This window comes from Patagioenas fasciata, chromosome 9 (genome assembly GCF_037038585.1).
Source record: "Patagioenas fasciata isolate bPatFas1 chromosome 9, bPatFas1.hap1, whole genome shotgun sequence".
NCBI lineage: Eukaryota > Metazoa > Chordata > Aves > Columbiformes > Columbidae > Patagioenas > Patagioenas fasciata.
Window position 1 is genome coordinate 5,034,348 of NC_092528.1, and position 12,401 is coordinate 5,046,748.

The 12,401-nt window shown below is 46.5% G+C and overlaps 1 protein-coding gene across 1 annotated transcript in view; it reads right to left on the minus strand.

The window, feature by feature from the left end:
* Positions 1-12,363, minus strand: part of HDLBP (high density lipoprotein binding protein) — a 39,139-nt gene extending 26,776 nt beyond the window's left edge. The window contains exon 1 of the mRNA XM_065844968.2: positions 12,215-12,363. The gene's annotated coding sequence lies outside the window, so the exon portion shown is untranslated. The remainder of the gene's footprint in view (positions 1-12,214) is intronic.
* Between the last annotated feature and the right edge of the window lie 38 nt (positions 12,364-12,401).

A 12,401-nucleotide genomic window follows, 5' to 3' on the forward strand; every position in this document is an offset into this window, starting at 1 on the left:
CCTCATCATCCATAACTTGTGTTTAGTGACTGGTTTTCTCATTCATGCCCTGCTCTCTCCTAGACCCTGGCAAACTAAACGCAAGAACCTGCTTTGTGGAGCTCTGACCACAGAAATTCAAGGTTTTTGGAATAACTGCTTTTGATTACATACAGTAATTTTTAGAGGCATTCATGCGACGTATTTATGGAAACACGGATGGTATTTAGCCTTCAGTAAAATTATGATTACTGAGTATTATTGAACAAGAGTAGGAGCTTCTCTGGTTTTGCTCTGTTGATCCTGTGGGTGGGCGGATATCATTAAAGCACTTGAACTTCTTGACACAATTTATCACTGAAAATAAAAATGCACTTGTGGGTGAAATCAGGAAGTACGTTAAAGGGAGAAGAACAATCATCAAGAGTTCACACACCGCCCAGGCACCACAATGACCCATCTCCCCTGCTCCAGCCTCTCCTCGAAAAGTCCGTGAGTCTTTGCAAGGACGCAGGGACGCTGCTCTGAGCACAAGGCTGCCGCACAGAAAGGCAGCGACTGCTGCTGCCACGTCATATACGCTCCAAGAGCTGGCTCAGGCTCCTCCGACAAAACACATCAAGGCTGTGGATGCCAGCAGCACCCCGCATGGCACACGTGAGCAGGCTGGTGCTGACCCAGCCAAAGGCAGAGCTTTGGGACCTGCACAAAACACCGCACCTCCAGACTTGGGACGCTTCTGCTTCCAGGGGCTGTAATGTGGGGCCCAGTGCCCTGAACATAGCTAGAGGTGCACAGGGAGCTCTGGTGCGTTCACTCCCTTGTGTTTATCTCCCCAGCGCAAAGCAAGCAGCCTCCTTTCAACACTAACTTCGCTGCGTCCAATTAACTCCAGCAAGGGTAAGTACTGCCATGCCCTGCGCCGGGGGACCAGAGGAGCACCACAACCCCCAGACTAGAGCATCTTACTGACACACCAACATCCTTCTCCCTCAACTCCCTCTCATTATCTAGTTCAGCAGTGCCCTCTGTGGGGACACGCTGCCTCGTGCCCACAGGACAACTGTACGTAATGCTGCTGCAGTCACTGGGGTTGCTGGGACATGACGGATTTCTGGTTTTTATCACAGCTTCCTCTCCGGGACTGTTTAAGAGGGATCTTCCCCATGTGTTTCTGCAGCTCTTCCTTTATTTGCAGCTGCAAGGGGTGGGAGGGCAGTCTGCCAGGCCCAGGAGTCACTGGAGCACCTTGCTGCGGGCCACCCTCAAATCACCATTTCTGCTGAAGAAAACCTGCCACAGGCTGATCTCCTTAGAGGAAGATCTTCCATATGGGAGGAGGGTAGTGAGGGGAGAGCTCACTTTTCCTACCTCATTAAGTTCAAAAGTGTCCTGCATGTGGATAAAAGCACATCGGGAGGATGCTAGGAGGCACATTTCAACCTGCTGCTCCTCCTGCCAGCACATAACCATCCATGTCCCACCCTGTCCCTCTTCTTCAGTAAGACCTTCGTGCCTGCACTGTCTACTTGTCCATGAGTGCAACCTCACATCAAAAAAAATAAGAAAAAAAAAAACACCCATGGAGATGTGTGTAAAATGGCCCATCAAGAAGCCAGGCATAGGAATTTTTGGTAGCTGAGGAGAAAGGAGACAGAAGAAGGTACCCAGCCCCTTGACAAATAACCTGCCCCTCTCCCTCTATCATCCTGTATTTTGGCAGCATTACAACAGATCCTGGTTTCATGACTTTGGAAAACAACTGAAAAGCAAGCCTCGCAAAAAGAGCACCAAAGTGAGACAGAAAGGGTGAAGGCTTGGGCAATATGTAGTTTCCACAGCTTATCAAATTGGCAGGTTACATCACCAGTTTGAGAGAGGACGCAGAAATGGGACCAGTAAAAATACAGAATGCACACAGAGTTAAAACCAACAGTGAAAAGGTTTGGTTTTTTGGAACATATGTTCACCAGTATGAAAGCAAAGGTTGAGGAGTTAAGAAGCTTTCCATAATCATACCACCCCAGGACTCCCGGGGAAGAGAGAGGAAACCTTCAGCGCCCTAAATCACCGGAGCAAAGACCACAAAAAGGTTGGTCTTTCCTGGCACGGTCACCCTCAGCTTAGCTAGGATTTTGCAAAGGATTTCTTCTAGTCTGTTCTTATTTTCTGTTCTTATAAGAGATCCCTATTTTTCCTGCCAGAAACTGCAAGCCTTATTTGGAAAGTAAGCCAAGTATGCTCCAAAGTGTGTGCTGTGACTTTATTTCCTGTTAAATATAACTCCATATTTCCAAAATGGTACAAATAAGCACCCTTTTTGTACTCTGGGTGCTTATCCCACACACCGAAGCTGGAGAACACCACAAAATAACTGCCCCTGAAAGCATCTCGGCACATCCTTCACTGGCAGCATGATGAGAAAAGGGGCTGGGGGAATCCCTTCCAGCGCACTAGAAAAAGCAGTGGAAGAGGATTCAGGACCCAGGGCGCTTGTATATCAGAGAGAACCTGAGTTCTCAGCCAAAGCAAGGAAGATGTTCTTGGCTCTAAAGCTATCACTGAGGCTTGCCATGGGATCTTTCAATAGTATGTTTTTCTTTCTACAGGAAAGCCTCTATTAAACAGAAATTAAGTGTTGAATTTTATAGATCACTCTGCTGAGAGAATGAAAAAAGTTTCATAGCAAAAAATGGTTGAATATGAGTCCACATCTCAGTGACTTTGAGACCAGATTTTCTTTATTTGCCATGAGGAAGGAAACTCCCAGGGATGTGCACGTCAGGCACCTGTCTCCTCCATTCACACATCAGTACCAGGAAGAAATGATTCTGTAGGCTAAATTCCGCCTTCATGCAAGCTCACCATCTCCAGAGGCTCACTGTGAACATCTGAGGAGAGAATTGCTGCTAGAAAAAGTCCACCCAAGCCTAGATACGAAACCCAACTCCGACCATTTAGTCATGTTGTGAAGGAGGGAGGGAGGTGCAAGAAACATGCGAGGCTGCATGTGTTTGTCTCATGAGACCCAGGTAGCAGAAATAAGGGGTCCCAGGGGAGTGTAACACCACTTGCCTTTCTCCTGGTAAACCAACATTGTTTGTTGAGGGCAATTCTCTTGCACAAGCAGAAAAGCTGACCAGACTTTGAAGGAAGGTGGCTAACCTCAGCAGGCTGCTCAGGCCAAATGGTTGTTTAAATGACTTATTTATTTCCTGGCACCCCAACAATAAAATTATGTAATTGTCAGCTAGCAAACAATACATACACTGCTCTTCCTAGACTATGACAAGGTGCTCTATAAAAAGGAGCAAACGAAACACGTAGGAAGAACAGGAGCAGCTTAGTGGTGTGGACAGAGTTCTAGTGTGAACAGGTAGCTTTGAGCCGTCTGACTGCAGAAAGAGGAAAAGCTACTGGTTAAGGGGTAGATGTGCACACTTTACACAGAGCCACGGTGAGAAAATGAGATTCAGTGGTCAATGCAGACAAACCAGTCAAGAGACCCGAGCTCTACTCTTAGAATTGACCAGTGAAATTCTCTCGGTTGCCCTGGCTGTGCACACGCAGCAGTCTTGGTTTACTCTGTGGACTCATTATTTCATTTCAGGTTGTTCAGAATGCTGTGATCCTTGGACGCCAGGTGCTATGACAAAACAAACACCATTTCAGAGATGTGGAAGAAAGTCAATGGACAGTTTAATAAAATCAACCCAAATGCAAAGCAAAAGGAAGCCACAGAGGACAACTCAGACTCCATATTTTCACTTACGCTGGGAGAGAAATCTGATTATTTAATACAAACTTGGCTTTCAGGAGAAGTTAAGATTTCACATAGCCAAGATAAAGTGGAATAGATAAAATGGAATGAGATTAAAACAGAAGTAATACATTCAGACCAAAAATGACCAAGGTGAATTTCCCACCCGTATTTCGGAGAGGGTTATAGGCAAATTTAGCAATTGTAAAGGTTGACAAATAGAAGCAAATTTCAGGTTCTCGGCCTCGAGGAGCCAATAAAGATTTTGAAAAGGAATACTTTTTAACCAGGATGGACAAAGTGAAATAAAGTATCTTCCTGTGTTGCTTCAGAGTTTCACAATGAAGCAGAACACCTACTTGACTCAATGGCAAATGAGGTTTGGAAAACCAAGATTCCCACCGAGTTCACTGGAAAGTGGGAAGAGCACAGACGTGCGGAAGTGAAAGAAATGCTGGAGGTCCAAGTCTCCGAGCGTCCAGCTCAAGCTCCTGCACAATGCAGGGTCAGACCAGGGCACTCGGGGCTTTCTTCAGAAGGTCTTGAGAACTTGGGGAGCTGCGCAAGCTTTCTGGGCAGCCCATTCCAATACCTGACCATCCTAACAGCGAACAAGGTTTCTCACTTGCAGTCAGAACCTTTAATTTCAGTTTGGGCTCTTTACGCATATATGAACTTGCTTTTTAATGTCAGTCACCACCACACCGTGTGCTCACCATGGCAGGTGAGGGAGCTGCGGCACTGCTCTCTGTCCCACCTGCGCTACAGAACAAATCTCCCACAAACAACCAGTTCAAAGTTACTCCCCAAAGCCAGCTCGGACACTCGCAGTTCAGTATCGGTTACCAAAGAAGTGCGGACCGAGGAGACATTGCAGAACAAAGCGCACACTATTTCCTTTCTGCTCTACAAAAGGAAACTTTTGCTTCACCCTCCTTTGACTACGATGCTGGAGTTTTTTGTTCACCTTTCAGTGTCTCTTGTTCCCTCTCCCCTGGCAATTCCAATATAAAATGAACATGTGACCAGGTGGGGTGTTTTGGGGTTTTTTTGGTTGTCAGAAGCTCTCATGCACTACGCATCACGTAGCTTGGAAAGGCAAGGGACTTGAAAGCCCTGAACCCCTTTTCACATTAACCATCTTATATAGAGAAAATTCAAAGCCGATTGTGTCCCTTAGCTTGGAAGTGTCACCGTGCTCCTCCAGGCCCTCGGCAGGTACTCGTAGGCTGACGCTTCGCAGGGCAGAATTTAAGGAACTGCTTATGGCTGTTTATAAAGACCACAACCACTGCTTTGTTCACAGACTCAATTAGGTAAATATACACAGCAAATGGAAAAAACAGGGCAAAAAAATAGGAAAGCAAGGTTGCTCATGGCTCCTTAAGAGATTTTAAAGATTCCTCAGTTACTGGCGTCTATTGGATAACAAAGACTTAGGAGAATGTTGGAGCTCCATTTCTATAAACTTCCTATGCACTCCGGTAATTCTTCTCCGAGTTCCAGCTCCCCGGGTCACACGGTTACACAAGACTCTCCAGTTTTGTAGATCTTTTTTCTTTACTTCTACCTTTCAGTTACAATAAGCAGCTTGAAAATTTGATTCAGAAGAGTTAGAATTATTACGACAAACAAAACCCTCAAAGAATAAAATAATTAAAGTTGCAGGGAAGCTAGTGCTTGCTTTGGAGAGGGAGAGAACAATTTTAAATTGGGAAAAAATCTTCAGTTTGGCAACAATTCCTCTGAAGAGGCATTAAAGTAAACACCTGATTCCAACTGCCACTTGTTAAAAGCGGTGATAGGACCCTTGCTGTTGAAGCACAACCCTCCCTTTGTCCTTTTCCCAGCGCATGCAACAGGGGCTCAGCACACCCACAGACAAACACCAATTCCTGATCTCTGCTAGGCCAAGCAAAAGGCTCTCGGTGTGTTAGGCAGAATCACATCACAGTGATCCAAACTGACAGTGAAAAATCCAGACGGTCTTCTCTTCCAAATCTGCAAGGCCACTCTAAGCCTGCTATGAAAGAGGAGAGAGATAGCGAGAACTCGGAGTAAAACTATTTCCAATAATTGTTACAAATAATATTATTTTACACTTAAAACCTCTTTTCATAACCAAATCATTTGCGGCCCCACCCTGCTCATCTCTGGGTGAACTAGAAGGGTACATGTGCCATTTTAGGTGCATGTTTCTTCCTTTGATACCTTGTGCCGTACAGTCCCCCACTCACGCATTGTTATTGTCTTTCGGATGAACAGACTAGTGACCTGAGCAATACAAGTTTTCAAATCAAACGGAGGGGTTAGAATTTCTCAAGTTTCCAAGAACTTCTAAACTTCTCTAAATACTCACTGCTCGCTCTCGTTTTTAGCCACAATTCTGACACAATCAACAGAGCCATCAACTCACTATCTTAATTTCACAAAACTATTTATGAAAGGAGGTGTAGAACTTTACTTTTAAGTTTCCTCAATGCTACTTACCCAGCTCTGCTTTTAAGTACCAGTCACACATGTACACCTTGCTTCCTCCAGAGATTCCAAGGGTCCTTGTAAGACCACGCACCTAAATCCCCACAGGCTACACCAACCACTGAAGTATTTATTCCTTTGGAAAACAAAAGCCTATGCAGTAACAGGCTAACCATAACACCCTCCCAGCTGTACTCTCACCCTGCCTGCTCCACGACCTGTTCTCGGCTTCCCTTTCAACCGCTCTGCTGCAGGTTTACAAACAGCTTTATCACTTGAGCAGAGATAACAGCCAACTTTCTACTGCGCAATGCAACCAGTCGGGCCCTGGTCTGCAAAGAGCAAAAAGCTCTGGGAAGGGCAGGGGAGGCCAGACAGTCCCAGTGCCCACTGGAGAAACACAAACACCCTCCTCGCCCAAGGCCGCTCCAAGCAGCAGCAAGTCCACGTCCCCTGGTCCTGCCCTCCCGCCCCACCAGGGCTTTCTCTGTCTTCCCTGCATTAACTCCGACCGTTTCTCTCTTCCTTGCTCCTAACCTGACCCACATATCCACCCCATGCTCAGCATAGACTTCATTTGTCCCTTATCCTTGGCAAATACCCAGTTTATTTTGCGAAATATCCTGTTTAATTCTCCGTGCCAGAAGCGCAGAGATAGACAGAAACAACAGGGAGAGAACCAGCAGGTGGTATTACGGTAAGCGGTACCACCCGAATTAAGCAATGGACGTCAAGGTGTTCAGAGTTCCTCTAAAAAAAAAAAAGTCTTTTTCAGGCAAACCACTGCAAAACCTTTGAAATATCAGTCAGGCAAAACTAGCAGGGATGGGAGAAAAAGGACAGGAGAGCGATGCCCATGCTACGTGCCAAAACTCTAAACCAAGCCTGACCTTTGAATGATGCAAGACTACTCCAGTTATCCAATCCCCAATGAAAAATATGCCAGAGGTTAGCTTTATAAAAACCAGCCATACCTGCCTCATGACAGTTACTGTGAGATATGACACCGGTAACCTTCCTTTCAAACAGAGCCCCAATACATATGGGTCAGACAGCACTTTTATGGCCTTTGATGGAGACCCCAACAAGCGATTATCAGCTTAATAACATGGGGACAAGCTGGGTCCTGCCAGCTCCACACTGAAATGGAATAGTCAAAACACCATGGGGCTCCAAGTCCTTAAAATCCAGCCGGTTGCTGGGATATCTGACTACGAAATGCTACAGCAAATGAGTATCAACCGTCATCGTATCAGCACTCGCTTCCAGAAATTTTCAATCACAGTTATTTCTTATGCAGGTACCAGGCCAGGGGTGCACACCAGCTGTGTGCATGGGCGCTGTCACCAGAACCACCCCGCGCTGGGATATATGCTTATATGGAAGTCACTTGTGCAATTTGGTTTGTTGGGGTTTTTGTTTGGGTGTTTGTTTTCTCTTCTTCCATTATCGCTAAAACCAAAAAACCAAAAAACCCCAACTATCAGTTCCATCCCCAACCTTTTCCCAAATGGTTCTTTCTTGGTGGAAAACAGTTCCAGACACTGTGCTGCTGAGTGGAAGAGAAGCTGGTACTACTGCCATTTTGTGTCAACAAGAAAATCCATTTTACTTTACAATTCAATTAAACAGTGTCATTTAAGGGAGTTTGCATGGATATTACTGTGCTATTCAATCCTCTCAAAGGTAAAACTTTTCCTGTGAATCATCATTTCTTGGTATTTTACAGCCACTGAACCAAGCCTTTCCCTTCTTCCAGGGCTGTTTTTCCATTCGAGTTAAACTCACGACGATTTCCTCTAACCGAGCCTTTCGTGGTCCGTCTTTTCTCTCGGGTTTCTCCCTATTTTTTCTGCCAGATGCAAGATTCAGCAAAACTGAATTGTAAGAAACAACTGAAGTCTACCAGCAAGTTCAGAGAAAAGTGTCTGTATTAGATGGTAACTGCTAGAAAGGATATTCATATTTCTGAGAGACTGCTGAGCTTGGGTAGGTAGAAATGCCAAAGACCACCTAAATCAAGGAAAAAAAAACCACTTCAGCTTTAACACACATCAGTTTCTTATGAAACAAAATAAACCCAGAACACTCATCACAGCCTGACTACTTTTCCTTGTTAGAATTAAAGCCTTAAACACATAAATCTTCTAGCAACCCAAAGTCTTCTATACACCTAAAATATTCTAAATAAAGCAGCTTTTCTCCCCCCTGCTTTGGCTAGAACTTTTCCTCCTCGTTTATTGATACATCATCTTTCAAGCTGATTCTCTCCTGCTGAAGTCACACGAGAGCTACAGGGCAATGAGAGCTCAGAGAAGGAAGACAATGAAAAAGGCCATTAGACTTCCTAGGCATGCAGGACTTTTCCATTTATGATGGCAATGTAAATCACAAGATCTTAACAGCAGATTTTTAGTCTTTCTTTTAAAGCTAAAGCACAGCTAAATATAAAGCCACATGCTGTATTCTCTCAGGTATAACTCCACATCCAGGATAAGCCTATAACCCAAAATTATTCTTCTAAACCTAGGAATTTCTAAAGTGAAAAGAGCTCTTGAAACAAGCCCCAAACCTGGGACACTAGACCCTTGCCTTAATAAGCAGAGCACAAATGCCCAGGGTCCACAGACCCGCTCTGGTGCCTCCGGGCCCCCACTCCCCACCAACCGCAGCCCCAGAGCCCACAATAAACACCACATCCTCCTGGAAACACGGACTCCACTGCAAGAGCTTCTAGACCAAAGCCCCAGCAAAAACAATAAGCAAACCAGAAAACCACCAGCAAACCCCAGGATGCTCTACAGCACAGCCCAACGCTCCCTTCTTGCAAGGTTGGGGTAATCAGGAAGAGGAACAAAGGCCGAATCCTGCAGCTGGGTTCTGCCTTCCCATCTCCTCTTTATCTGTTCTTATATTTAATAAAAGTAACACCTACTTAATTCTTGTGCAGACCCATGTTGCAGAAGTTTTAGAGGCTCTGTGCCTCTAAGTAACATGCTCTTAGACCAGTTACCCTCATTACAGCCCAGGCAAACATACCTTTCCCAGCCCCCTTTAAACACCTGCGTTGCAATTTCTTAAGCTGCGTGTGTCTTTGTCAAGAGTATAACGGCATTTGTGTAAAGGTAACACTACAGAGGGGTGTCACTGTGCTAAACAGCATGTATCATGTATTTCTTGTGGTGTCTGCTACGGACGAGACTGCCTGACCTACAATTTCTCTCTTTCTGGTGGCAAGGAGAGCGCAAAGGCATTTCCAGACCCCATCTGTACTGCTTGGAAGTTTCAAAACACCCATGAGGACACTTGCCAGAGTCTTGCTGTTTTGCTTTAAGGTTCATTTTATAAGATCTGCATAGTACAGGTCTGAGGATTTCCTTCTGTAGAATTCTTGAATACAAAACCAAGCTGAACCATTTTTGAGTGACTTAAAAAAAAATACAACAGTGACGTTTTCACATAAATCTGATATTGCGTAGAAACTCATGGCTCAGATTGTCAGACACCCTCCCAGTCGTGGTGAACGAACTTTTTCAACCACACATCCGCATTCAGTTTGAACACTCAATGCCACTGCTGACTGCTCTGACCATCTGACTGGTAGTAACCCAGGTGAATTACCTACATTCTCACAGTCCTAAGTGCACTTCTAGCAGCTTATCACACTTCTATACGCAAAAGGAAGAGTATGTTTTGGGAAAGAAGGTATCAGTTGAAGTACTGTAACCAATAAAACATCCCAGTTGTCTTTGAAAAGGTGTAAACAACACAGGCTGGCTTGTCTGGGTGGCTCTCCACTGATAACAGCTATGAAATCCAAGGTTATAGATCTCTCTTCTAATGCACAACACTGTCATCAGAAGCAGCTCAATGTGAACTGGAAAAAAAGACTTGCTACTTGACTGAGAACAACTGCCCTTATCCTACCAAAAATAAATTACTATTACTGCCATTATGCTACATAACATCATGATGTTATATTCCAATTCCAGATCAAAAGGAAATCTCTTCCCTGATCATCTCAGTCTAGAGAAGTCAGACCAATGAAAAAATGAAGAACATAATCACCTTTAATACATAAGAAGCAGTGTCATCACGTTTTCACCTTTTTCAGGCAGAACTGAGGGAGATGAAGAAAAAAAGGACAACAAGAAATCAGCTTAACTTGCAACAAAGGAGAAGACAGGAGTATGTGTCACCATATCAGGAGTGAAACACCAGAACAATTTATATAGGACAAACACAGAGTAATATTTCTTAACTGCTTCTTAGAAGCCACTTAGAAAACTGTCTTTTGAGAATGATCTAGGCTTCCTGTATCTTGCTGCAGTGGCAAAGCTCTTCCACTCTGCATTTACGGGCCTTCAGATATTGCTGCATCCAAACCTAGCAAGAGTTTTTCCTGTGCCTGTCACTCTGATCTGTGAAAAACTACACTACTGTGGACTTTTTTGGAAGGAAAAGCTTGAATTTTTTTTGCTGCTTAAGTATGCGGGTGGCCCTGCCTACAATTTGGGTCATACTGCATGAAAAGTCAATGTACAAACAGGAACACTGCTTTCTCTATCAGCTTAAATCTAAACAGGCAAAGGGCTGGAGACACAGGGCTCTAGCAGACATGTACCTACAAATGACATTAGTTTCTTTTCCTGCCTTGCCTCTGAGGTATATTCCTCTACCAGAGGGAAGAATATCCAATCCACCTAGGAAACAATACCTGAAACACCACTTTCCAGTCTAGTTTGGGAGAAAAGAAAAAGTAAAAGCTGTTACACTACCCATTAAATCATTTTCTAACTGAAAACAATTGTGTAGCATTTGGACAGCAACAATAGGAAAACTGAAGATTAAATCATCAGGCAGCTGTTTCATTTGCCTTACTAAACAAAAAGCACGCAATAAAGGAATTCAACACATACCAATGTGCAGAATTTTCTCTGTCATTACACAACAGTACAAGAAAATAAGCAGCTCCTTCAAACTCTTTGGGACTGTGAGCATCTCTAATCTTCACTGAGTTGTGAATTGGATTCAAGTTCTAAACTAGAGCTGTGAATTCAAGGACCCTAGCTCATCTCACTGGTTCTGAGTGAACTGCTGTTGCTATTACCAACATTCCCAGCACAACCTGCTCTCTTGCTTCTCATCTTTCAGGGACAGGAACTGGGAATCCAGCTGGGAATCCTTCCTGCCGCCTGGGGAAGGCCAGCATGGGAAGTTACCACACGCCAAGCTGCTTTAGCTACAGCCGCGCTGGGCCCAAGGATCACAAACTCTCCGCACTTAACCCTCGATCGCTGGATTGTGTTCTATAAATAACCTGCAATAAAACCACACGGCAAGTGGGGGAAGAGGCAGAATTTCCCCGCTGTCACGCACAGGCGTCTCCCTGCAGAGCCACAGGTGAGGTTGAACCGCTTCTCCAGAGCCCCGGCCTGCGGGGCCACCGGCGGCAGCTCCGACCCCGAGAGTCCGGAGCAGACACAGCCCGGGATGTGCCGCCGTGCCGGAAGCGGGGGAAGGCGGCCGTGCCCTCAAGGGCAGCTCGGGAACTCCCCCTGGCGGGTGGGCGGCCGCCGGAGGGAGGGGAAGTGGGGCCATGACTCATGGGTTTTACGTCCGCTCCGCGCTCCCCACCGCTAGCGCAGGGCAGGGAGGCCGCTGCCAGGAGAGGGGCGGCGGGGGAAGGCCGGGGCGGCCCAGGCATGAAGCGCGACCCCCGCGCAGCCCCCGCGCCCCGTGTGGATCGGGGCCCGGCGGCACGTGGCCACCCCGCGCCAATGGGAGAGGCCGAGACCATAGAGCGGAGCCGGGCGCTCGCTAGACATTCCGCCCCCGGAGTCCGTCTCTCTGCTGCCGCCATCTTGTTGGAGGCAGCGGAACCCGCCCGGGCGCACAGCCGAGCCCGCGCCCGCCTTCCGCTTTACCGGAGGCACTCCCCATCCCCCGGCGCCCTCCCCCGCGGCCAGCGCCACTGGGCGCCGGGACCGGCTTTACCTCTAGTAGGCCCGCAGCGAAGCCTATGCTGGGTACGAGGCCGAGGGGCCGGCCGCCATCTTGGTGAAGCAGAGGGATATGCGTGACCTACCAGCATACGGGTGGTCCCTCCCCACGTACCCTTGGCCGGCGGGTTGCTATGGGAACGGGGCGGGCGCATGCGCACCGGCCTCGGCACCGCGCCTCC